The 26,663-nt window shown below is 44.8% G+C and overlaps 1 protein-coding gene across 6 annotated transcripts in view; it reads left to right on the forward strand.

Moving 5' to 3' along the window:
* The window catches only part of bnc2 (basonuclin zinc finger protein 2), a 151,147-nt gene that overhangs the window by 72,286 nt on the left and 52,198 nt on the right, over positions 1-26,663 (forward strand). The gene's annotated exons all lie outside the window — the stretch shown is intronic.

Here is a 26,663-nt window from a genome sequence, read left to right on the forward strand (position 1 = left end):
ACTCTGTGTCCAAAGGAAGGTGACATGAGGTGTGACCTGTGCTAAGTGACAGGAACCCCGAGCATACTTTCACCGCGGCTTCTCCCTTTTCCTGTTATTCCTCAACTCCTGTGATTTTGTTTCTGTTGGCGCCGCGCCAGCTCAATGGGCAAAACGACGGCGGACTATTTTTACATCCGTCTTTAAGGACCCCAGTCTGCTCGCTCTGCCTGCCAATTTGCCCCATCAGCAGTGGCAACGAAGACGAGCTCTCAAGGCACCGAGTCTTTCATTTCTCTCTTGGCGATGTGGCTAATGCTGTCACTGTTATTTGAAAAAGCACTCAGAGTGAATTGCTATTATTATTGTTAAAACCATCATCATCATCATCAGGCTTATTTATGGTTATGGATAATGATGGTAATTTTGTTCAAGGTCTGCAGTTGACTCCCTCGCTTCCCCTGCTGTGAGCGAGTGAGTGTTTGTGCTGTACATTTTCGATGTGCTGGCAAATTACCAAAGTTGTTGTGGAAAGAAAATGGTTTTTCCGACAGGTAACAGACATTTTATGTCTGCAGTTCACAAGTGAGGTGAGGAGAACATGTGTGCACACAGGCAACAACAAATATCCTACATCTCTTAATGCATATGTCGACCTCTGTGGCTTCAGTGTTTGTGTGATAGGAGGAGGAGGAGGAGGAGGAGGAGGAGAGAGGCCTGTTCCCCAACTATTTTCTGTTTCATTGCTTTTTCCTCAGTCTTTTTTTTTTTTTTTTTTTTCGCTCCCATGTTTTACTCTCCATCTATCTCTCCACTCTGTTCTGTTCTGTCTCCAGCTTACCGTGGAGATTTGATTGCTAGAGGCCCAGGGAGGATTTTAGGGAGGTTCTGGAGAGGGGAGGTTAGTGGTACAGGCTGTGGTAGGCTTGGAGCCAACACACACACACACACACACACAATAGCCAGGCTGACATGCATAGATACCTGCACTCACACTGTCTCTTCATGGAGATTGTGTCTAAAGATCACTTTAGTGCTCTGACAAAAGCACAAGTCCAAACTCATTCACGGCTTTTTGTTGCGAGCAAATTGTTGAGCAACATGTGTAAGCGTTTGTTTGTGCTCGCTGCTGACTTTGTAAAGATGTTTGCACTGCTAGATTAATAACATTTAATGGCCACTGTTAAATGCAGCTGCCTTGGCATCCCACAGCTCACAGCGTTTTTCTGGCAAAGTGAGACTCTGGGTGGCTTTCTTTCTTTTTTTTTTTTTCCAGTTGTGTGTATACCAGTGTGTGTGTGTGTGTGTGTGTGCGTGTGTTAAGGAGGAATTGTTGGTAAAGACACTGACATGCCTGTTTAGCTGAACTGAACCCGTCTGCATGTGAGATGATCACATATCGAGCTGCAACGTACTCAACTTCAAACAATCTATAATGTCGATTAAGTCACAAATGATCTAATTAGGCTTCAGTGGTAGACGTCCCTTGGTGTGACCCCCGTATCTGTGGAGAAGAGCTGCGGTGGGAGGCCAACGTGCACGACCTCTGACACCCCAAACTGTGGCTCGCTCAGCTCCTGTGACATTCACCAAACAGCAGGACAAAGTGAGGAAAAAGCCTTTTTTTGTGTGTGTGTTGGAGATGTTGACACACACACACACACACACACACACACACACACACACATACAACCGCGCACACGTATACACTTGCTTTCTCCATGTTGATGTTTTTCTCTGTAAATGGCCTGAGCTGCCTCTTCCATTGTCGGGAAACACACTCAGCGATAAGTGCTTTGTTGGAGCGCCGTCCGCTCCTTGATGTGTGCGACTCCGACTGGCATTTAATATTTCATGGCATTTAATCCATTTGATATGTTTCCTCCAAATAAAAAAAAAAAATCTGCTGCTTGTGTTTCCTTTATCCAGGCCATTACTTTAGAGCTTGTTGATCAGATTAGATTTGTAAAGGGTGGCAACACGGGATTTATCACCCAGATTCACTGCGACTTTTTTGCACGAACATTAAGCTCATAAATTCAGCATGTTGTTTGTCTAAAGCAGCCTCAGGAGGGCAAAGGTGATCCTTTGTGCCAAATCAATGTGTAACCATATATAACTCAATAATATTAATAGTGAAAATATCATAAGCAATGGGCTGCGAGATTTACTGCAGGAAAGAAATGTGAAATGAGAGCACTTAAAGGGCAGTCAGGTTTGCAGGATACAGCGGCGCATTATGACAAAGAAGAGTAGAAGGAGTCGACAGCTCGAGCATCAGTCACAAGGTGAGGAGGAGGCTCTCTTTGAGATCAATTGGTAATAGGCTGATGTCACAGAGGCGATTAGAGGCGTCGACTTGCCCGTGTTGTAAATGCTGTCAGATCGGTTAGAGGAAGCCTAATACCTCTCAGGTTGAAAGCTGTAATAACATCAAGTGTAACTGGATCTGCGGGGAAGTGTGCGTGTGTGTGTCTGTGTGTGTGTGTGTGTGTGCGCCAGTGAGCAGAAAAGAAATGGACGGAAAGGCGAAAGTATTTCATTGTGTGTGCAACGGCGAGGCGTGCGTGTGTGTGTTTGTGTCTGCGTGAAGGAAACAGCAGCAGCAGCAGCAGCAGCAGCAGCAGCAGCAGCAGCAGCAGCAGCATGCATAAACGCCAGAGCCGCGGGGTTGCTCCTGGCATTTTTTCGGCCACCAGATGCCTGTCACTGCTTTAAGGGGGAAAAAGAGCAGTGGATGAGGAGGGGAGAAGGACAAAGAGGAGGGAGGGGAAGGAGGAAGGAGGGGGGGGGGGGGGGGGCGTTTGTGCGCCGCTGTTCAAATCATGTCACGTAGCACTAATTCATCCAGCCTCATTAGAGAGCGGGAAGGGACCAGAGGGCCTCTCTTAGGACAGGGCCCAGGCTGAGACACACACACACACACACACACACACACGGATATATATGCGTACACACATTGTCTTAGTTTTTCTCACATACTGACACACAGATGTTATTGCTCTCTTCCAAACACACACACACACACACACACACACACACACACACACACACACACACATATCGGTGTACAGAGATGACACTGGCACATGGCGCAGTGCGGGGGCAGTTTGGGGAATAGAAAATTGCCTTCTCAGGAAGGCCCCGGCCAATTAAGGACCTGACCGTATTGAATGTCAAGTGTTAATTTAGGCTGCCCCTCCCTCCAACCCTACACCCTCACCCCTCAATTTCCCAGCAGTGGTGCTGGTGCTGGAGGTGTGTGTGTGTGTGTGTGTGTGTGTGTGTGTCCCAGTGATGAGCAAATACATGTCAAGCCAAAGTTGATTGCCTGCTCCGTATTATATGTCGCAGACAAGTGGCAAATGTGCTCCCTCCTTTTAGCCTTCCTCGTTCCCCCCTGAGGGATGCTGCGAGGGAAGGAGGAGGAGAGAGGGAGGATTAACTGTACCGCGGTGATAAGAATGGGGGGGTTTTACACTGGGGAAGACAGGGTGGGGAGTGAAGGGGACAGACAGACACACAGAGAGAAGTGGAAAAAGGGCAGAGGGTTTGTTGGATCTCATAGGACTAGGGAGTGACTTTGATAGTCTTTTAATTGCCTTCATTTTTGCAGAGGTGATGTCCCTGACAGAAAAAAAGTGCTTTCAAATACAAAGTTGTACAACTTTATTTTAAAGAAAAAAAAAAAACTTTATTAACTGTACGAGGGAGATCTCAATGCACTGACTTTGTATTACACTCCCTGCCGTTGGCTTGGTCCAGGGGCAGGCAAGGTTGTTTGTGAGTGGGACTGATGGTAAATGCCCACCTCCTTACCTCCATGATCTAATAGACATCCACTTAGTCTTAATGGGCAGATTCCCTTTCTCCCCTCGTGATGACTGTTGCACTCTTTAAAGGTGGAAGTGCCAGCTTGACTTTCCTATCAACCCCCCACCTCTCACTGCGTTAGCCTCTGTATCTCATGTTCACTCATGTTCACTCGGTGTTCCTGCAGGACACAGAGGAGCATTTTCACTCACGTTCACACCGAAGCTCAAAGTCCTGCTCGAACCAAACCTCTGCTACACGTCTTACACACACTGTTTTCCATTCACATCGGCTAAATGACTTGAATGTAATGTTGAGTCGGGTGTGTGTGTGTGTGCGCGCCTGGTGACAGCAGTGATGTTGTGAAATTGAATAAAGAGGGTGAGTATTGATCATTTCCCCTAGTGTGTTATTAGTGCCTGCTGCAACTGACAAAAGACAACAGGAACCTATGCACAAACACATCAGGTACATACCAACACAACACACACACACACACACACACACCGTTATGCAGCATGTTGTTTGCATGTTTTGACATTTATAATATTACATTGCATCAATAAGGAAAAAAGCCTATTGAACTGCTTCATAATATTTTATAGAAACAGCAAGTGGCCTATAAATTACAGCGCCTGTAGTGTTACGACCCACTGGGTTACGTGTCACTGGCTTATATGTGTCAAGGGTCTTTTCAAAAGGAGCCTTTTTTTTGTCTTGTGAGCTCACACAGCCACACACATGCACACATGCACACATGTATGCTCTTTATCCTTACAGTCTGTGAGTGATAACACATTGTGAGTTACAAAGGTCACAGCAAAGTGTAATTCAGCCTCCGATCACTGATATCCAAACACGGCCACCGATACAGGCCTCCGGGGCCGGCGGAGAGGAGAGGTGTTAAAACCCCGCAAAAAGTGCTCCGTCTATAGGTCGATTGCGATGTCTGCAGAGCCACCGGAGCTCCGGTGGTCAGCCAGGACCGAGGAGTCTGTCAAACCCTAATTGATTACCCTGACCCGGGGAGCTGAGGACAAAGGGATGAAACAGATAAAGAGAAAAGGAAAAAACAGAGGGACCGGTGGCTTAATCTCCCTGGACTGGACATTTTCCCCTCTGGATGATAGATATAGTCGGGCTGGTGCATGACACAGATGGATAATGCAGGCATCTGGGGTGATAGACTTATAAATTAACACATTACTGGACCTTAACGTGGACTACTGTGGAAGACCCCACACCAACATCACCCACCCACCCTCCAGGCGCGCACACACACACACACACTCATAAACACATACAAAAACACACACACTAACACGCCTACAGTTGCAGTGATGTGTCCAGCTGAGCTCAGGGCGCAGCGTGTTCTCCTCAAGTGGCATTGATTTGTTAAAGTGCTGAATTAGCAGGAAGAGTCCAGCTGCTGTTTTCTTTCTTTCTTTCTTTCTTTCTTTCTTTCTTTCTTTTGCTAAGTCACAAGTGTTCCTTCCCTGTAACTTTGCTCTCCCTGGTTGTCCTGGCAAGTGCCTGCTCCCCCATTTCCCTCTCTCTTCTGTCTCCAGCTGGAAGGTCTCACCTAAAAGAACAGTTGTTTTTTTTCTTTCCTTCTTGTGGCTCACACACTATTCAGCAGCCAGAACTGTTATGTCCCTGACTATGAGACAGAAAGTGTATGTGTGTGGCTGGGGATTGGTATTTAATAGCCAGACAAAGAGAAGAGTTAATATCCAGAGCAGCAGTAGTCTGTGGATTGTGAGGCCACACACAGGGACCAGGTCCTGCAAGGCTTGCTGTATTTAAAACTAGTCCAAGTCCTGTAGCACGATGCAATGTCTCACACACACACTGGTGTAAATGTCATTGAACAACAAATGAGTGCCTCTGGAAACGGAGTGGTGTGCAGTAAGGGTCACTGGTCTCCCCCTGTCTGCCGAGTATGAAGTGGTGTGTTGTGCTTGGATTTATGAGTTGGACAGACTGTCTGCACTCTGAGTCCGAGTCAAGGCCCCCAGCCAAGAGGTGCAGATTTGTTAGTGTCTGCTCCATTATCACCCATCACTCTCATGGTTTGGTGTGTGAGCGTGAGGGAGTGAGGAGTGTGTCCTCTCGTTCTGTGGTCCAGCCTAAACAGTTACCATCTGGTGACCAGCGACTGACCCTTTTCTTGTCCTACACATGCTGCATCCAAGTGAAGAGTGAGTGACCACCCCACTCCTCCACCAAAGTGTCCTTCTCTGCCAGACCTCCCAGGTCCCTCCCCTCGCTGCACATGATTGGCTGATGAAAGGTTGATGGGTGACTGATCTGTCCACAGCTCCAATAAAATGGTCAATAAAGCAGCCATTCTGCTTATGACAGGGCTAATAGAATAACACCTAAGAGGACAAAGCACACACACACACACAGTCACGCTGCCCCAAAATAAGCATCTCTCCCACACGGCTGTTTTTTGGCTATTGCTTTAAATTGGTTAAAGTCCTCTTGTGCTGTAATCCGTGTTATTTTATTATTTCATTTTTACGTCAGAAGTGAACTCAATAGTTGTTCAAATGGTAAGTTGATCAATCCAAAATGATTGGGCAACTCATTTGATAAATTATTATTTTCAAACAAACGTAACAATTTCCTTGTTTGCAGCATTTCAATGGTGAATATTTGCTGATTGTTGAAAGACATTAACTTGACTTTTGTGAATTAGTAAACTGATATTTTCTCACTTTTTTGGACACAAAGGGTCACTCATTCAATCAAGACAAAATAATAATAATAAATTAACAAATGAATATGTCCATATGATCATCAAAACAAATATTAGTTGCAGCCTTCATTCACTTACGTAGCAGAGTGGTCTTTAAACAAATAAACACGAGAAAGCAGGGTGACAGACCAAGGTCAGCAGCAAAGACAAAGTGACACATGCATCACTTGGTTGTGACATGTCAGGGTCACGACAAAGGTCACACACACACACACACAAGTGTGTTGAAAGTGTGTCAAGAAGTGACTGTCCCTTCAAAGGAAACGGGAGGCAGAGGCCGACTCCACCTCTGCTTGGCCTGGGCATGTGGACTCCGGGGGAACAGGGAGAGCGCGGAGAGCAGGTCACAGGCTGGGCCTAATGGCAGTGGCATGTTGTGACTGTAGCTCTACCTTCAGGTTAAATGCAAGGCAGGGACCGAGAGGAAGAGAGAGTGAGAGTGGGAGGAGGTAAAGTGTGCTTTGGGAGGGTGACTGCATAAAAAAGAGAGACAGAGTGACAGAGAGAGATGGAGTGCAAGCGCAAGTGGAGCATATCAGCAACAAAAACACTTAAAGTGAGGGATAGTGAGCGGGGATGGAGGGAGGCAGCCGGGGGGACTGAAGGAGGGAGGGAGCAGGGGGGGAGGGGGGGAGCAGGCGTGTGTCCCTTTGCCTGAGGCTGATGCATTGTGACAGTCACTTAGAAGGATCTCACTTCCCCTAAACTGCAGCTTGCAGGAAGAAACACCATAAGTTGGGACAATTATGGGCTGAAGGAGATATGACAGGACACATGCAGAGTGAGGTGCAGAAAGCAGGGAGGAAGGAAGTGAAGCATGGGGGGTGGTGAAGTAAGAAGTGTGTGATATCTGTGTGTGTGTGTGTGTGCATTGAGGAGAACACAATCATCTAATCTGCTTGAATCTGGCAGCCCCGTCCTACAGTGTGCGTATGTAGTCTGAAACTGTGCGTGTTTGTGGGTGTGTTTGAGCGGGCCCACTGGTGGGGGCCGGGGACTTTTTTTGGGTTTCTTTTTCTCGGTCCAGTGTACACACCGTGTCAGGGAGGCCTGGCGTCTCACTCCTCATGGTACCGTATGTTACCACTCTGCCTCCCTCATTCCTTCGCCCCACGTCTGTAACTTAACCTGGTGACGGCGGGTAGGAGGGAGAGCAAGAGAGAAAAAAGAAATGTTTGACTCGGATTCTGCCAAGAAAACAGGCCCTATTTTTTCCTTCTCTTTGGTTGATTTGATTTCTTCCTGTCTTTTTTTCTCCCTTTTTTCATGGTAATAGTTCAGTCTTTCATGTCACAGCCCAGATAAGTGTCCCGAGCGTTGGTTTTGCTACAGCACATTGTGTTACGCCTGTGCTGCGAGCTCTGCCAAGAATGTCACTGTAATTTGAGTGTAAGTGGATTCCAAGAACTACACTTTTCCTGTTTCATTGAGTCGTTTTGCTTTCAGCACGATTGTGTCCTCCGTGCGAGTGAGGTGCCGGTGGATTGGTCTCTCGGTCTGTGTCTGCCCCGTGCCTCTTCACGTGTTACCCACAGTTACAGTTCACCGACAGTTCTCTCACCGTTTGTGTGCCTGTAAGTGTGTGTGTGTGTGTGTGTGTGTGTGTGTGTGTAAGTAACACAACCAAAAGAGCTTTCATTCTGAAAAACAAGCCACACTTGACCACCATGAAATAACACGTATTCCAATATAAACAGACAGATGTGCCTCTTTTTTCTTTCTCCCCCATTGCATTTCTTAATAATATGGTTAATGTGGGTGATTGTGGTGTTTGTTAGTGTATGAAAACCCTGCAGATCCATAAAATGTTTTGTTTCACACAACAACCACCTTTAATATCGTCTGTGTCTGTGAGATTTGTGTTTTTAAAGATATTTTAAAGATATTTTAAAGCTATTTTAAAGGCTCTTTTAACCTGAAGTGATTTACTGAACTAGGCCTTAGTCCTTTATCGTTGCCATCTTCCTTCCCGTCTGTGATTCTCCGTGCTCATCAGTATGGCAGTTGTGTTTGCTGAGCTTGCTTTTGATAGACTTTGGTTTGGTCATCAGAGATTTGTTATTAGCTCTTCTCCTCTCCTTTCCCTCTCTTTCTTTTCTCTCTTCTTTTCTTCACTCTCTGCATCCCTCCTTTGGGTTTTGTTCAAATGTACATCCAGCCTGTGCTGAGACTGGATGTGTGAGGGAGGGGGACAGGGAGGGGCAGGCTGGGACAGAGGTTGAGGGGTGTTAGACCCTTGAACACAGCTGGGACCCCAACTATCAAAGAGATGGAAATGACCGTCTGCTAGCATTAGAGACACTGCAATGAAAGAATGGCCAGTTGTGTCGAGCCTGTGTCACCTTTGTCTTTGATGGCTCATATTATCTTGCTTAATTAACATTGTCTTAAAAAATTCTGTTTCATCTTGCAAAAAAAAAGAAAAGATGAGTCAGAATTTTTAAGCACAGACATTGTTAAACCTGGCTCAACCTTTGCTGTAATGCAAGGTAAACATCATCGTCCACATGAAGGAACACTTTCCTGGAAAGCTGTTTTCTGACATAAACAGTACCTGCAATACTGGATAGATCAATTCTTTTTGGCATCTGATAAGCCAAGTCAAACAAGACTTGCTGGCGTTTAATTTTTCTCACCAGTAGCCATAGCAACACGCCCACACCGTCACCGTGCTATTTTTGGTTTGAATGCCTCCTAAGAATTTTTTTAAGCAAACAGCGACGCAGGAGATCCGTGCTCGTGTTTAATCCCGGCCGTGTGGACCCGCCTCAGCTCAGCAGAAGCCACATCCTGGCTCAGATGAACCTGTACATAAAAACACAGCCTTAATGCATATTACCCAGACCCCTGTTGCAGCACTCATTACCAATGACAGGGGTCAAGTAGGGTTGTGGCCCAAGAACTCCTTCAACTCTGGAGTCAATAAAGAACTCATGTCTGTCTACAGTTACCCTGACGGTGATGTGCGTCTGAATGTTGGTGTAGGTGACGAGATCACCAGTACAAATAGATTATGAACCTGAAGTGAATTCAAGTACAGTAGAAGTCTGCCTCCACTAAAAAACAAGTCATTTTAGCAAACACGAAATGAGGAACACATATTTATTGGCCATTTTTACCACTGGTAGCTGCAGCTCTCCGTACTGTCCACACAGGCTTAAATAATTGATCTCCTTTTGCTCTCTCTCTCTCTCTCTCTCTCGGTCTTGCACTCTCCCTCCATGTCGCTCTCTGTTGCCCCCCCCCCTTATTTCTCTTAGCACTTGCTTCATTTGTTTGCTTTGAGGAGCTAAATCTTGTTTGCGCATATTAATAAATCAAGGCAGATTATCCCACCACAGCCCCTGTAGCATCCTGGGCCTCGATGTGCTTGTAGTGTATTTGTGGCTGGGTGGCTCTGTTTGCAGAATGCCCCCCCCCCCACCTCCTAATTAGATTAATTCTGATGCCTGTAATGATTGCTCGCCATCTATTTTTAATGGCTGGTGCATATATCAAAGAATAGTAAAGCACGCTACAAGCAAAGCCTGCTCCCAGTCCTCCAGTGTGTCAGGCACTGTAGGGGGACTGGCTTAGTGTTAAAGTGTGTGTGTGTGTGTGTGTGTGTGTGTGTGCATACATTTGTGTCACTGCGGGCTAAGAAGGAACATGTGTTCAGCTTGGCCTCTGCTTGCCCCCCTCTAAAAAATAAATAAAACACAAATAAATTACAATTCAGTCACTGACATGACATTGTGATTTTTTTGTGGTTCTTATCTACATACTTCCAGCTGTTGTTCTTGTCAGTTGCTGCCGATACACATTTTTTTTATTTTAAATTTGTGGAGTGACTGGAAAATATAATAGACGACCAAGGTTTGGTTTGCAGTGAAACAGATGCAGAACAAATTTAAAATCTGCATGAAGTAAACAGCATTACCCTCATGCAGCTCTATCACTACCATGTGATGTTTCTCGTCCACTTCCATATGATGTTTTTCCTCCCGGCTCCTTCTTCCTTGCAGTGAATGAAAAGTAAACCTACTCCAGGGCAAGTCATTAAGCATTAAGCCACGGCTTACACCTTGCCATCACTGAGGAAGTGTGTTCACTATCCCTCTTTATGCACTGGATATGTTGCTCATCTTTAATGGATCCGTCTAAGTCTCTTCCCTCTTTCTCCGTCATAAATATTTGAGAGGCGAGCAGTTCAAAAGTGGGGAAAAAGGGGGCGTTTAGCGAAGCCATTTGGAAACACAAATCTGAAATGAGAGACTGTCATGAGTAAAGGAGGTATGAAAGGGAAAGCGTGAAAGCACCAAGCAGAAACCAGCCGCTCCATATGTATGCGTATCTCTCTTTCCTGAGTTTCTTCTTCTGTTTCCTTCCATGCTGAATAAATACGTGCAGCTAACACACACACACACACACACACACTGGATTTCCATAAAATATTAAAGGAGGTGTTTCCTGTAATTATATCACTGTTTGCCCCTGCCTCAAAGCCTGACCTGTAATTAGACAGGACTGCACATGCACATGCCAAAGCAAAGCACACACCTCCACTGCCTCAAACACATACACAGCGACACATACAAACACAGAGCACGGCGCAGATGTGTGAGTAGATCCCTGTAATTCATACTCTCCCATAACACACACACACACACACACACTCAATAGACTCATTCATAGACAAGTGCTCGTACACACTGTGACTCGAGCAAACACACACCTTACCTTCTTCACTCTCACACACACATCTTTCACATCCACACGGGGGGGGGGTCTGTAATATGCTTTCTTTCCCAGACACCCTATCGTGATGTTATCTCCTATCCATATATTGATCTGCCTCCCTCTTTAATTCTCTCCATCTGACCCCCCACCACCACCTCCACCCGCACCCCCCTCCTCTCACCCACCCAGCCCTTATCTAATCTGGCTATGCCACTAATGGCAGCCATTCCCAGCCATGAACAAATGCCATAATGTGCTCTGGTAAGCCTTTATGATGTGAAATGACCCTATTGATTGGCTTGCATCCCCACTGACAAAAAAGTGGCGGCAGTCACTTATTACCGTTAATGAGCTGTGGGATGGGCCCTAAGTGGCACGGCACACGTGCACACATGTCCGCACACACACACACACACACACACAGAGGAACACATGCCCATGTGTGCATGTGTACGTTTTGCATAATTATGGAAGCATTACTCGTACCTGTCTGTGTCCCGCCACATTTCAGCTCGTTAGTGATGGGAGGTCCCACCATGCGAGGCGAGTGACGAGCTTTTAACGCCCGCCACTCGGCTTTGTCACGTCGTGTTTCCGATGACTGTTGCATCTGTTTCTATTTCTGCATCTGTTGTTCACACTTGGAGCGTCTGTAATGAACAAAGGAAGATTTCCACTTAGTCTGACAAATGATACAAGCTTTTGCTTTTTCAGTAAAACATATTTTAGCGCAGGAGGCAACGCACGAGAGGCTGCACACAGTGTGATGGCAGCTGGAGCACCACAGTGCAGTCATGGCCAAAACTAAAGTGGGAGGTTTGCTTAGAAACCAGTCAAAGCCATATAGGTGCAGATCTCACACTAACTGTCTATATACTGTATATGTATATAGATATTTATATATCTATCTATATATATATATATATATATATATACATATATAAAAATATATATACATATATGTATATATATATATATATATATATATAGATATATACATATATATTGATATTATGCCAATTTTCTTTATGAAACAGCAACATCTTGTAAATGTGTGTGCGTGTGCAAATGCAGCTTCTGTGTGTTTTCCATGCTGGCAGCTCCTCACGGGAATAATCCATGGGACGCATCCAATCAGCCACAGTGCATGTGCGACACATGTTTTTTTATTCAATCTTCTTGTCTTTTCATCTTCCGCCACCACCAGAACGCTTCCTGCTATTTTCTTCCCAGCTCAGGACAAACGAATAACAGATGTGAGAGGTTGGAACATACACCCCCCCCCCCCCCCACGCACACACACACATACACACACACCACCGCTCCCCTTCCACTCCTCCTGCGCTGTGACTAGTCTGCGACAACCTTTGTCAACTTTTGTACTCTCACTGTCTCCCGCTCTTTTGTTTCCCTGAAGCCTGCCCATCCCTTGTCCGCTATGTGGTGATATAAAGCTGCACCCACCTCCCACCCGCTCCCACTAGATACTGTAACTGTGTCTTATTCTGAGACTGTTTGAGTCTTTTTTTTTTATCAGTGGATGTGACCTGGATCACTTTAGTGTGTATAGACAGGTCTTGCTCCTCACAGGCCAATTTACAGGAATTACAAGTCAGCACAGATTCAAAAATGACTCATTCATTCAGTCACACTTATTTCAGTGGAATTTTAGAGCAAGTTTTGCAAAAATCAAAGCTGGAGAAGTGGAATCATCTTCAAATGTTGTCTTAGAATACTAAAATAGAAACTCAAAGATTCTTATTTTGATCAGATCTTGTAGCTCATAGTGGGATTTTTTTTTTTTTTTAACAACATGGCTCATAAAATGCTCCAAATTTCCCATACACATCAATTAAGAACCTTAGTAATTAAACCATAATTTAATATATTTGCTTATTCATTAAATCCTGAAAGTGAATAAATCAATGTCGTATCAATATTGCATACTTGAAAAGATTTATTTATGCAAGGCTGGGGCTGGAACAGAGGATATAGTGAGGTGTCTGGGAAGAGTCAATATTTTCATATGTAAGACTGTGAAATTAACGACCTAATATCTGCAATGAGAAAGCTCGTTTTAAAGGCATAATCCTCTATCTGTTTCTTGGGAAGTCAAGAGCAACTGAATCAATAAAGGTTTAGGCTCTGGGAAATTATAACAGCACACACACACACACACACACACAATCACAGAATCACAGAAAGAGAGAGTCACATAAAGTGGTAGCCCGTGACAATTACGGCTAAATTGTTATAAATGCTTGCGTTGTGTGTTTTTCTGTGTTTTTTTTTTTTTTGTTAAAGTGAAAGGAACTGATTAAATTTAAAATTGACCTCATTCACAACCTCATTCTGTGTGAAACAAAAAACAGTGCATAAGATCTGGCAGCTCTTTAAAGCAGTAATCAGTCACTGTATGAAATCCAAAGGCCAAATACAAGGGGATACTGTACCTGCACTTTACATAGTGAAAACACATGTTGATGACTATATTTCACCATGCTATACAACAGTCCATGAACACTAACGCTTCATCATTCATTCTCATATTTTTTTGCAGATGTTTTTCGTAGTTTTTGGGGGTTTTTGTTTTGTTTTTATTTTTCTTACCAATGGCATCGCCAACAATGCCAGCAAAGACAAAGGCTCACCAAAGAGCAGTAGTGTTTTTGCGCCACACGCACACACACACACACGCACACACACATGCCCACACACCAACACACACACGGAATTAAAATGTCATTACTTAGCTGGAACTGAGGAGCTCAACAAGACAGAACAGTGAGAGAAAAGGAGAACAAAACGGTACTTAATTCTTTCATTATCCAAATGAATGAAAATCACATCAATGCATGAGGACAAGGCCACACTTCTGCCTCAGAATGAACTCCACAATTATGTGAGATAGCTAATGAAGGAAGGCGCTCGGAGCAGGGCTTGCTCACAGCCATCACAAGGCTTTTGATGCCATTTGGAGAAAAGATCTCTGAGGGAACTCTGGGCTGGCGCCAGCTGACCTTCTTTATCTGACCTCTGCCCTCCGCAGTAGCTTGGGAACTGAGCTGATAGCCGATTTGTTGGTTTGCCCAATAGCACAGGGAACGAGTGAGTGAGAGACAGAGGATTGTGTTTTCTCTGAACTCCTCAGTACTTAGTATGTTCTTGACAATTACACGCTGGTTGGATGACTTGTTAACAGTGTTGTAGCCTCGCAGCACACTGACCCTACACTCAAGCAACCTCCGTGTCTCCATGAGTATCCATAGGAAGCCACAGCGGCGGAGGAAAAAGGGAAGAATAGGGTGGTAGGGGGCATGTAGAGGACAGTCATTAGGCTGCACAGAAGGAGGGATGAGAGGAGGCAGCTGGGTATGAGAAGACGAGAACGGGAACTTCGCCGGTCCCTGAGCATCTGGCAAGTCCTCGCGGGGAGCCACGGTCCCTGTCATTAATAGTGATGAAATCATTTAAGCCATCAGGACTAAACGAGCCAGTTAAGAGACACTCAGCGCTACGATTCTGTCTCGAGATGGAGCAGCGTCGCCTGTTTGCGCTGCTCACAGGCTCTGACACACAGAGAGGCTAAAATAAATGTGGGTCTATACACAAGTAAAGCGTGTAGGAAGTACATTAACTACAGGATACACGTGGGATTTTTTTGGTTTTTTTACAGACATGCATTGACTGAATGTAAGTTTCAAGTTTTTCTTTTTATCAACGAGTTTTGGAAATACCTATCAATCTACTCGCTTCTTTTTTACTACAATTTCAAATGTCACTAAACTTAACAATGAACAAATGAAGTAATGGTATTAATTTAGGCAATTTAACAGGATGATTAAAAACATGCACACTCAACAAGCCTTAAAGTTAACAACACATTGTGGCGTGTTTGTTTTTTTTCTCCCTGAAAACAGTGTATCTTGATTAACTCCATTGTGTTGACACGAGAATCAAAGGGCTGAGGAACATTATAAGTGCACCACTGAAAGAACACAACAGCAAAAGTGGCCTTTTTATATCAGGTATCAGCAGCAGCAGCAGCAGCGGCAGCAGCAGCAGCAGCATCAGCAGTGTTTCAACAACAAACAGCTCAATTATGGAGTCCTGACACTATGTGTACATTAACTCTGTGTTTTCCACTGCACATCATTATTATTATTATTATTATTTATTTATTTTTTGACACACCAGTGGGAGGAACATACACTGCGTAGTTGTTGGGATCAAGAAACAAACTGTATTATTGGTGTGCCACAATTTACAGGAGATGTGCCATCATTAGAGCTGCAGTGAGTGGAGAACCAAACCACTGGCTAAATCTGCCATGAAATACAAGACTGCTGCAATAAAACCTGAGCATCTGCACCAAACTGGAAACAGATGAACCCCGTCAAGGATATGTTGTGCCCCCCCCCCCCCCCCCCACACCCGTCCTTGTTTCCTGCAAGGCTGTGGGTCTTCTCTGGATGAGTAGTGAGAAGAGTGATTTTGTGCATAATAACGTGGGTTGATGTAACGTGGGTTGATGTGTGCGCACAATGCACAGCATATTCCGTGTGTGTGTGTGAATGACAGTGTGTGCACTGGTGTGCGCTGCCTTGTGTCTGCCTTTGTGTGTATCATGTTATGGCCTACACAAGTACTGAGGCCACAAAGAAAATCCACTGCCAACAACAGCACAGCTACTGGCAAAAAGCCATACCACCCCAGAGGCTGATGGGATAGGGTTTACAACCGGCGCTCCAGTGAAGGAGGGTGAAATCTGAGGGTGAAAGTGTCCACTCATTACTCACAACACCGTCATGTTTCTCCCATTTCTCAATAATGACTTTGTTTTCATCTTGTGCATGTGGCGATAAAAGGCAACGCTCGGCCCATGGGCCACTCAGCACTCGTGGTACAGATCTGGCTATTAATACCGAGCAGTACGCTGATGTAGAGCAGAGTATCAGAGATTTATGGACTACATTAGAAGTCGCATGAGAACATTATTGTGCTTACTTGTGAATTAGGGCTGGGGCTCGTTGCCTTGTTTGCTCCTGGGGTGAGGTCGCGGTATCCCGTTACTTCCTCAAACCCCTCACTCAGAGGGACAAGTGTGCTTTTTCCATCTCAATCCCAGACAAGTTATTTCCAGTGTGTTGGCTATTTTTTTTGTTATATAATGATATTTGATAGCTGGGAGGCCATGCTGAATGGCTGCTTACGCTGTACAGATGCACAGTGATTGGTTTATTAGCCTTATAAACATAAGGATGTGGTGTGTTTGCAGACTAAAGTAGCTGTAACATGACGGGGTTATGTGTCTTTCTTTTTCTCCTGGTGGTTCACTTGGATTCTGTGTTATGTTTGTGGTCATTCATCTGAGTCTGTGCTAATAGTCAACACACATTATCTGGTGGCATAATGTAGAATTTGAACCCAGAGCCAGAAACCACCACGCTCACCACTAAGCCAGCCTCTCCCCCTGTCCTTTGTGTTGTCATCCTTGTTCTTCCCCTTCTCTCCAGTGAGCATCAGCGCTGCCGTCTATTGACAGAGCAGTACATTCTAGACATATCTGGGGGATTAAGTTGCAAATTTAAGCAATGGGAAATCAATGGGCTCCTCTTTTAATTCATGAGAAAGGCTGTCACTGTGAAAAAACAGCAGGGAGATGTGGCCGTAAAGATCACATTCATCCAGGGAGACGCAGCGAAGAAGGAGGAGGAGAATGCAACTTAAATCTGTGAGTGATGGCCATGTACCACAGGTAGAACCACTGGTTTCTGCAGCGCTCACCTTTGTCAGTGCCATTGGTGAAACATTAAACGTGATGTTGCTTTCATTTTATTTTATTATTCTTTATCTGAAAGCAAATGTACTGTGGTTTGTAGAAACACCAGCGCTCAGCAGTGTTGGGAGAGGCTGCAGCAGCAAAGGTTTTAAGTACTACCTGAACTCCACGCCAACAAAAACAGGCCTCTGCCTGCACAGATGTAGGATTTTATTCTTGCCAGGGGTTTTTTCATGTAAAGCTGAGAAGTCACCAAATCCTTTTGTTTTCATCTGCAAAGATTTCAATCACAGATTCCTCCATTTTTAACACAGCAAATTTAATTTCGATTCAACATCGAGAAAGTCAGAGCAAAACAAGCTCGGAGAGGTCACAGCCTCGTCATCGCTGCAGAACACAACTCATCCGACATTGTTTTCTCCAACAAATTACTTAATTCTTGAACATTGGACACTTCTGGCCAACATTCAGTAAAGTCATCAGATTGCTGTTTTATGTCTCCTCTAAACACGTCGCGCTCATCCCCAGGTTACACTCTATTACTGTGGATCCCCTGCTGACCTCAGGGAATTTGATTTTTTTTAATGAACGGCTCAATATCTAATTCATTAAAGTGGCTGTTTTATTTGATGCATTTTCCTTACTCTAGTCGAACCAAGGGAGCAAGCCAGGGGATGAGGGGAGATGGCCCCGTTGATGGACGTGCACTCGCACACAAAGTGTGCCGAGTGTGTGCCCCCCCCCCCCCCCCCGAGTCCCTTGGAGAGACTCGGGGGGGCTCTGGTCGATTGTGGCTCCTCTCCACAGGGGCTGAGAGTGGGAGTTTTACTCTGTTTGACTGCTGAAGGACGGGAGCTGTAATTGGCCTTGCACACACTCTCTCCCGTTATTAGAGGAAGGCCAAGAGGCAGGTTTAACAATTGGTGTGGGGCGCACTGCCAGTGCTTTCTCTTTTTCTCTAGGCGAATGTCTGGCAGAGGAAAAAGCATAAGGAGGCACGTTGGGCTTTAGTGTCGTATTAAAAGTGTCGCCTGTGGCTCCGCTCGGGTGTGTGTGTGTGTGTGTGTGTGTGTGTATCCTCTGCCGCTCTGTAATTAGCATGTCTCTCATTTAGCAACTCCTCTGTGGTCTTCTCCGATCAACAGTGTGATCTCTGCATAGATCGCTCTCTCCACACTGACTCCACTCTACCTTCTCCCGGGCTCAGAGGGAGATCCAAGAGACATAAGCTATCCTGAGAAATGATATGACCATGCGTTGCATAATATAAGAAAACATGGAATCTGATATCCGATGTTGAGAGGCCCTGAAGAGTATAGCGAGGAAAGGTGCAGTTAAGTGAAAAAGAAGGCCTTGGTGAAATACGGAGGGGTCAGACTGCGAGTGGAAGGGGGCCCCTGTAGGGGGAGGTGCATCTGGGGATGTGTCAGGTGCCTGAGCGGCGCGTTGTGCTGGACCGTGTTGTTGTTACACCGAGGGCAGCGCCACAAGTCCAAAAGTATTGATTTCCCGCCTTGTCGAGAGGCAGAGAACTGTCATGTGGAGAGCACTGACCTTGGTACACACACCAAGACAACTATTCCCCGCGGCCCCCCCCATGGCACAGAGAGGAGAGAAGAGAGGAGCAGATGCAAGACACAGCAGCAACAAACAACAACAAGCAACAGTCTCCTGCGGGGGGGTGGGGGGGGTAAGAAAGGAGAAGTAAGCTTGAGAGGACTAGACATAGGAAGAGTAACAGGAAGCAAATGAAAGGGGGGGGGAGGGGGCTAAAAGTCAAAGCCACGGCCAGTTCCCTTGAGTTGTCAGTGAGCAGCATAGTGTCTGGTTATCACGCTGTTTGAAATGACAATGGCTTGACTTGTATTTTCCTCCTGAGACCCAACTCAGATCTATAAGCCAGAGGGGGGGGGGAGTGCAGAGAAAAGAAAAAGCTGTTCAGAAAAGGAGACGATAGGAGAGGGAGGTAGGAAATAGTACAAGATAAAGCCTGACAAAAGGAAAAGTGAGGGGGGGAAAGGAGTAAGAGATTGACTCCTTCTGTCTCAGTAACACTGCTTCACTTGGAGCCTTTGAGATCTACAGAGAGGAAGGAAGAGAAAGAGAGCAGCAGCAGCAGCAGCAGCAGCAGCAGCAGCAGCAGCAGCAGCAGCTGGAGTGAAATGTTTTTCATGTGGAAGCTCCATCAGGATTTGACAACAAAAAGAGCTCCCTGTCACCTGCAGCTACACGGCAGGGCTCATCCCCAGTCGCTGCAGAGACAGGCAGAGAAGAGACAGCCTACAAAGAGCTCTCCTCAAGTTAGATCAGGGTGACAGACACTTAAGAGACCCGGCTTTAGTCACACATCTCTTGCCTCAGATCACGGTCTTTTGCTAACAAGCTGCAAAGCAAGTTCCCTCTCTTGTACACTGAAGCCTGTGAATAAAGGCCACTTTTTCATGATCAAGAGTTCTGTGTAGAGTTGTGAGGGAATCGTTTCACAAAGTCTCTTTTTGGCACTCTGAAAGAAGTGGAGCCCTAATTGAATTAGCTGGCTTATTAGAGTTTGACATTGTAAGCTTGGCCATAAGTAAGGAAGTGGGAACTTGGGAAGTGGATTTGAAGAGCAGGGTTAGTTTTGGTTCTAATTTTACACTCTCCTGACACACATTATTTCCCTTAGCTGCAGTTAGGTCCAGATATGGTAATGCTAATAATATTTGTGCAAGGGGGTTTAAGTGGCTCGCTCACCTCAAAAGCTATAAGCCTGGGAAATACAGTTGTCTCTAAACTCTGCCTTGTCAATAGTTTGCAGTCTGACTATATGTTATTTATGAATAAAACATTCAAAGTAGAATAGAATACATTATTTAAATAGCTGTGAGTAGACAAAACAACAAATATATAGTTTGTTTCATTTGAGGATAAAAACATTGTTTATCCTTCAGAAAACACACGGCGAGCACACCGTTGGCAAGAATATCTTTTTAGTAGCCTTGATACTGTTTTGTATTATTTATGTATTCATCTTTCGCCTGCGTTAGGCTGTTTCATTCGGTCAAATTTGCTAATTACTCTTGCTTTCATTATCTAAGTGTGTTAAATCCAAGGGCTTTACCAGTATTATCTTAATTCACCGAAAGAAAAAAAGAGCCTTTGATCAAGATTAACAACCTATACTCTGCTTTTCTCTCTCTCACACACACACACACACACACACACATGCACACTCTGCACAAACTTGATTACTCAGTTTCATCTCTCTGTGTTGTCGATCTTCCTAAAACCCTGAGAACACAATTTCTTTAAGTACTCCATGTTTTAAGGTTTCATGCACAGGAAACCTTATGAATCCCTTTTTAATTCAAAAGTTCTCTGTATCTCCGTGACGTTTCTCTCCTATGTGGTCACTAAAGTGTTAAAAGTGACTTGGGCAGTGGTTAACAACTTAATCTTTTGCCTCATGTCAATTATCAGCTTCCTTTGGGAGCACAAAAGGAACCCTGTGGCTTTCACCACATCACCATGAGTGTGCCGACTATTTAAAAGCACAGAAACACAAACATTGGCATTTATTGCACCTCCCCAAAAATATATTAGGACAACTGGCGGCAAACAAATGAATAAATGTAAGCCCCCCACAATTAGGCCTCCTCGCTCTCAGTGGATGCATAATGGATCTCGCCTCGCAAAACGATTACGAGCCACTTGAGATAAAGACAGATTGTTCTAAAAGGAGCTACTTCACCCACTTAGCCCTCTTTGGGGGCATCATGCCGTTTCTCTCTGAGGTGGAAAAGGACATGGCAGTGAGGAATGTGGGCCCCTCTGCCTCGCTGAGTGCCAGAGGGCACGTTGCCAAGCAAATGCCCCAGCTGACACCTGATAAACTTAGGAACAGGTGACCAAAGTGAAGGAGGTCATTCTTTACATTCCAGGCAAGTTTGCATGGAATGGCCTGCCAACACAAGAGCCCGTACATTCATTTCAGTTCAATTCAATGCTTCTCAGTCTCACTGGTGATATCAACTGTGATCAAACAGGGCCGCAACAATATCCTGACATAATGTATAGAATGTGTATAATTGTGTTTTTAATGCTGCCACAATCCCGTTTGTGAGTCAAATACATCAACAAAAAAATCTAGTTTTAATTGACTGAATAGATGGATAGAAATAGAAGAGCATTTGAAAATGATTTTCTTTTTTTTGCCCAGTCTTGTATCTACCCCATGTATTCCCCACTGCTCGTGACATACTGGAAATGCCTGGTTAAGTGCTGTTCTGACATTAGCCGAGTGTAGTCACAGCATTTGGCCTGGGGACAAATGTTAGAAAGGCCCTATAAATATGGATGCCACCCACCGACCCCTCCTCTTCTCTCCTGCTCCCGCTCGGCTCCCTGATGAGTCTGCGTGTGTGTGTGTGTGTGTGTGTGTGTGTGTATGTTTGTGTCTGGGTGGCACGCCGTGTGCTCTGTCACATCATGTCCCCACTGTTTGTTTACTCACACTGACAACAGATAAGCTCGCTGGCCGCCGAGATCTGCTAACCAAGTGCCAAAGAGCTCGTAATGCACAGTAATGCATCCAGCAGCACTAGTTAGCGCCGCGGCCCCACAAGTCTGCAGTCACTGTCACCCGCTGTTTCATCACAACCCCCGGGAGCTCAGTGCTGCGTGTACATGATGCATCCAAGCCAGTGTTTTCCTGTGTCCCTGTCTGTGGCCCCCGGGCGCCGTGGCTGCCCTGTGGCAGCCCCGTGGCTGCTCTAATGCCAGCACGTGCGAAGCAGCAAGGAGGCTCCCCCGTAGGGAGGAAGTGAGCCATTAGTGCAGTCCTTGCCTGAGTGTTTGACTTCACTTCAGCACACATCACACAGGGCCGCCCTCTCACTAACCAGCTAACATATGCTAATTTGCATGGCGACAGCGCCAGTATCTCCCTGCTTGTTTGTAGCTACAGAGCAAAGCATGCTGGGAGGATGTGGCCGGGGACTGCCATTGCATCATTAAGTTTCCTTTTCTGCACTTTATATAAATGTGGAACGCACCTTAAATATATGAATGATGGTACAGGATGGTACAGGAGTGATTGATATAAGCACACGTTGGGTCATTTCGTCTAAAATCTAAAAAAAAAGAAAAGGTTTTATGTGTCTAAGAACTAATGGCAGACAGATCACTGCCCTGGACAAAGCACCTCACATAAATAAAGCTTTTAAACTTGCCTCACCGTTTTTACGGAGCCCCAGACATGACACGGAGAGAAAAAACTTACTTTTTTGTAGCCACAAAATACTACTTCACACCCACAAAATAAGTATATCTTCAACAGCTGGGTAAGCAAATGGAGCGCACCCTCCCGTGAAGCTGTGACACTAAAGTAAAGTTAGAAAGATATTCACGGATTCAATAACATTTAACATGTTGGAACGAATTGTGCACAAATGAATATTGGTTCTTTTCCCCCATGTCACGTCTGAGGCTCCGGACCTCTTAGAGGAGCGTAGCCTGCCGCCTGCTTTCCAACCACAACGCTGTCCTACAGCATTTTCATTTTCTGGAAACAAGAACAACCACAGCCTTAATGAAACTTAATGATGATAGTCATAACACAACAATAATCCAGCGGTCTGGAAAACCAATCAATGCGTCTTCTCTGCTATCCCCTAATGACCTGTGAAAACAAAGCAATAAAAAGGTGGTGTGTGTTTATTTTGGCCAAAGCAACAGTCTGATAAGAACCGCTGGCTGATTAGAGCCGAGCCGAGCCGAGCCGAGCCGAGCCGGGCACAGAGATGAGGACACCTCACAGCGCTAATGTCACCACATGAGGTGAAGGTGCACATGTGCATTTATACTGATTTTATACGCGTTAAACAGATCACAGTTTCCTCTTTGATGTCCACACACTATAATTTGACTGTTACTGTAGCTTCATTCAGCAAAGCCAGTAGCTCATCCCAGCAGTGCAGTGATAAACACATGTTTCCGTGTCTGGCTGCCGGAGCGCTTGTTTTAGCACGCCTCTTGTCTGTTGGGCTCTGGGTGATTCCTCACAGACTCTGGCACTTTACCACAAATCACTGAGGTCAGGTTTGCTTCACAAATGAGCCCCCAAAGTTTCCTAGCTACGGCTTCATCATGTTCAGTCAGAAATAAAAAAAAAATTTTCTAAACAATTGTTTAAACTGTATATAATTGTTTATTTTACAAGATACTAGGTGTTGAGTGACTGGATTTAATTAGTTCAATAAAAATATGGACTGTAAATGAAATCTTTCAAATTCTAGAGCGACATTACTCATTCTTAGTCAACACTACTATTTTGCACAATGTGCATCTTTTCGCAGACACAAATAAAACAGTGGAGATCATGATGTGAACATGTGTTACAGAAACAACCCTAACATCTCTCTCCTGGGGTCCAAACCTGAAACGTGTCGTGCATACAACATCAGGACACACTGAGTTACTGAGAATTTCAGAATTAAAATGATTGAACACGCGCTGTAATACATGTATTTCTTATTCCCTGGTCAGATCATATGAATAGCTAAACACACAACACACTTCATATGACAACATGGGAGATCAGTGTCGGGTGGATTACATGGAATGATGGGGTGATGTGTCTTTTTTTCCTGCTTGCTGGAGAGCCCGGTGTCCTGATTAAAAATTTCAGCTCCACTGCCTTTCTAATTAATTAGCGAGGCCACTCAGAGGAGCGCTGTGGACCAATTAGTCTCTACCAAGCCGATGATGCCTATCGCTACAGCATCACTGTACAGCTGTCGCTCCCCGCTCCGAGGACGGCTGGGGATGGACCCTCAGGTGCTCGCACAGGTTCAAACAGCAGCGTGCGTGCGTGTGTGTGTGCACACAGCAGCATACGACTGGCAATGAAAGAAGAAGAAGAAGAAGAAAAAGCAAAATGTGCAGAAAGTGACACATTTTTACACAGGATTTAGAAATATTTCTTAGACGTTTTAAATTGTGATTAAATAGAAACAGCCTTTGCAAACACAACACACCATACTGACAATAAAAAAAAATTGCTTCAGCATTTAATTAAACAAACACAAATGTTTGGATAATTTATCGAATAAAATTAAGTGTATTTCCTGTCGATTAGTTGTGGTAATATTTTCTACGACTGAAATTTACACACACAAAAAATCCTCCTCTCAAAGATACTGTGAGGAAATTCATTTGAAAAACATGTTCAGGCTGTTTAGTTTGTCATATTGTAGTAGAACACTGAGCAGAAGGACCCGTGTGTGTTTGTTAGGTCTGATGTTGGATTCATCCTGCGTGCTGACCACAGGGCCCGGGTGGTGGTGGTGGTGTGCATGTGTTTGGAGGGGCAGCACAGTTTGCTGACATTGTGAGAACAGACTAGTTATAAGACAGAGGGAGCTCATTTCCACTTCAAGGGGTCGTCTGAAACATAGCATCAGCAGCAGGCCTCTCAGTTAGCTGCTGCATTCACTCGCTGAACACTCACAAATGCACACGTGCACTAATGCATGTAGGTCCATGTGCACACACACACACACACACACACACACACACACCATCCGATCACAGATCCCCTTAAAATATCCCCATCACCTCCTCGTCTACAGTCTAATGTTTATTCGTACTTGAGTAAAATACGCTGATACAGTTTTTATTCACGACTGAAAAACAGCCAACAGCAAAAAAAAAAAAGGGAGAAAAAAAAGAAGGAAGTTCAAAGCTCCCTCCGGAGGTGGGTACACGTAAATGAACACATCACACATTTCAAATACACAACGTCCTGCAAATCATTTTTCTTAGAAGCTTAATTAAAAAGTGGTCTTTGGATTGGCACGTCTGAGCATTAGAAGTGTGCGCGTGTGTGTGTGTGCGTGTGTGTGTGTGTGTGCTGTGTTTGAGTCGACCTGCAAGAAGCCACTGCCACAGTGGTTGATTAATATGAGAAAAGACTGGAGAAAGACTCTCAAATCTCATCGATGAATCAAGCTTGTTGCCAACTTCTTCATTATATTTAACTTAAACGAGTGGATGTTGTAATTTTAGGTGCTCACTCACACACACACACACACACAGATAAAAGGTATGCACTGCAAACAACACGGTTGGAAACAGTCGTAGTTATTAGATCAGCATGTCTGACATTTTGTCGACATAAGTAATTAATTTAGCCTTTCAATTGGGAAAGTCCAAAGAGCCCAATTAACATGGCTAATATTGCTGCATCGTGTAAAAACATATTTTTTTTAAATACAGAGGGAATATTTAAATGACCTGCCTTCATTATTCAAATGTATAAGCAAAGTCATCACTGGGGGAAAGAGAAAAGACGGGATTCATACGCGCAGGCACAGGAAAATGATAATCAATCTTTTATTTCTGCAAAGCAATCACCATGCTTTTCCTTTATCTGGATTTTTCGTGTTTCTGTCATTTGAAATTTGAAGGTTCCAGAGACATGCACAAAAGAAATGTGACATTTAAAAGGCTTATTCTTTGTAGATGATGCAGTATATTGACTGTGTTCGTTAACATAATGACTATTGTTGTTGCACAACGAACAAATAGTGAAATGTTTGGTATTTCATTATAATTACAAAGTCAAGGCTTTAGACAAAGATATATATATATATATATATATATATTATATTTACTTCAAGTGCAAAGGCTCAGACAGGAAACCAGGCCAAGACTCGCTCCTCTGCCAAACCCACAGATTTGTAAGCAACACGATGCAGCAATGGAATCAGACAAATAATAAGCTTAATTTTCAGAGTGAGAATGTAAAGGTCAGGGGGAGGAGTGAGGAAAAGTCTTACACTTTATGCGATTCTGTTTTCATAGATTGCGATTGTGACACTGTGTTTTCTATTTTCACGGCTCGTTCAGGTATTTGTTTTCGAGCTAACTCAGAGGGCCCCACTCCTGAAAGGCCCGCGCTCTTGGCTCTACTCTCCCACTCGTATAGCTGTAACAAAGTCAATATTACAAAGAGGTAACACATGTCCAGATATGCTTCAGGCCTGCCCTGGTGATGTGATACACAGACACACACAGACACACACAGACACACACAGACACACACACATACACGCCGTTAATGACAGGTCATCTACCTTCACTTTTTTCATCCCTTTGCAAATTTGTTCTCTGGTTTTAGGCGTTTTTTTTTTTTTCTTTGCTACATGTACACTGTGAGCGAGCACAAAGTACTTGTTGGTGCCTGTGCGTTCACATAAATTTAGATTGTGTGTGTGTGTGTGTGTGTGTGTGTGTAAGGACCAGTTTGTTTTGTTTTTCCCTTACTTCAGCACATCTGAGAGAGCTTTTCTGGAACTCCTGAGCCCTGTCCAAACAAAGATGGCCCGAATGTGAGGGATGGAGGGGAGGTGGATCAGGGCGCGCACGTGTGCATGTGTGTGTGTGTGTGCGCACGTGCATGTGTGTCTATGCGGATGTGTGTTTGTGATTTTTCAAGTAAGCTGGGACCAGAAGGGCCTTGCAAAAAAACCGAGAGGAGGGAGAGAAAACCGAGCCCCTGAGAAAGGCAGCTGGAAACATGGAGACTTGCGGTCTCCCCACCTCACTGCCTCCCCCCCCTCACCC

The sequence above is a fragment of the Solea solea genome, chromosome 10, assembly GCF_958295425.1.
Source record: "Solea solea chromosome 10, fSolSol10.1, whole genome shotgun sequence".
In the NCBI taxonomy this organism is placed as follows: domain Eukaryota; kingdom Metazoa; phylum Chordata; class Actinopteri; order Pleuronectiformes; family Soleidae; genus Solea; species Solea solea.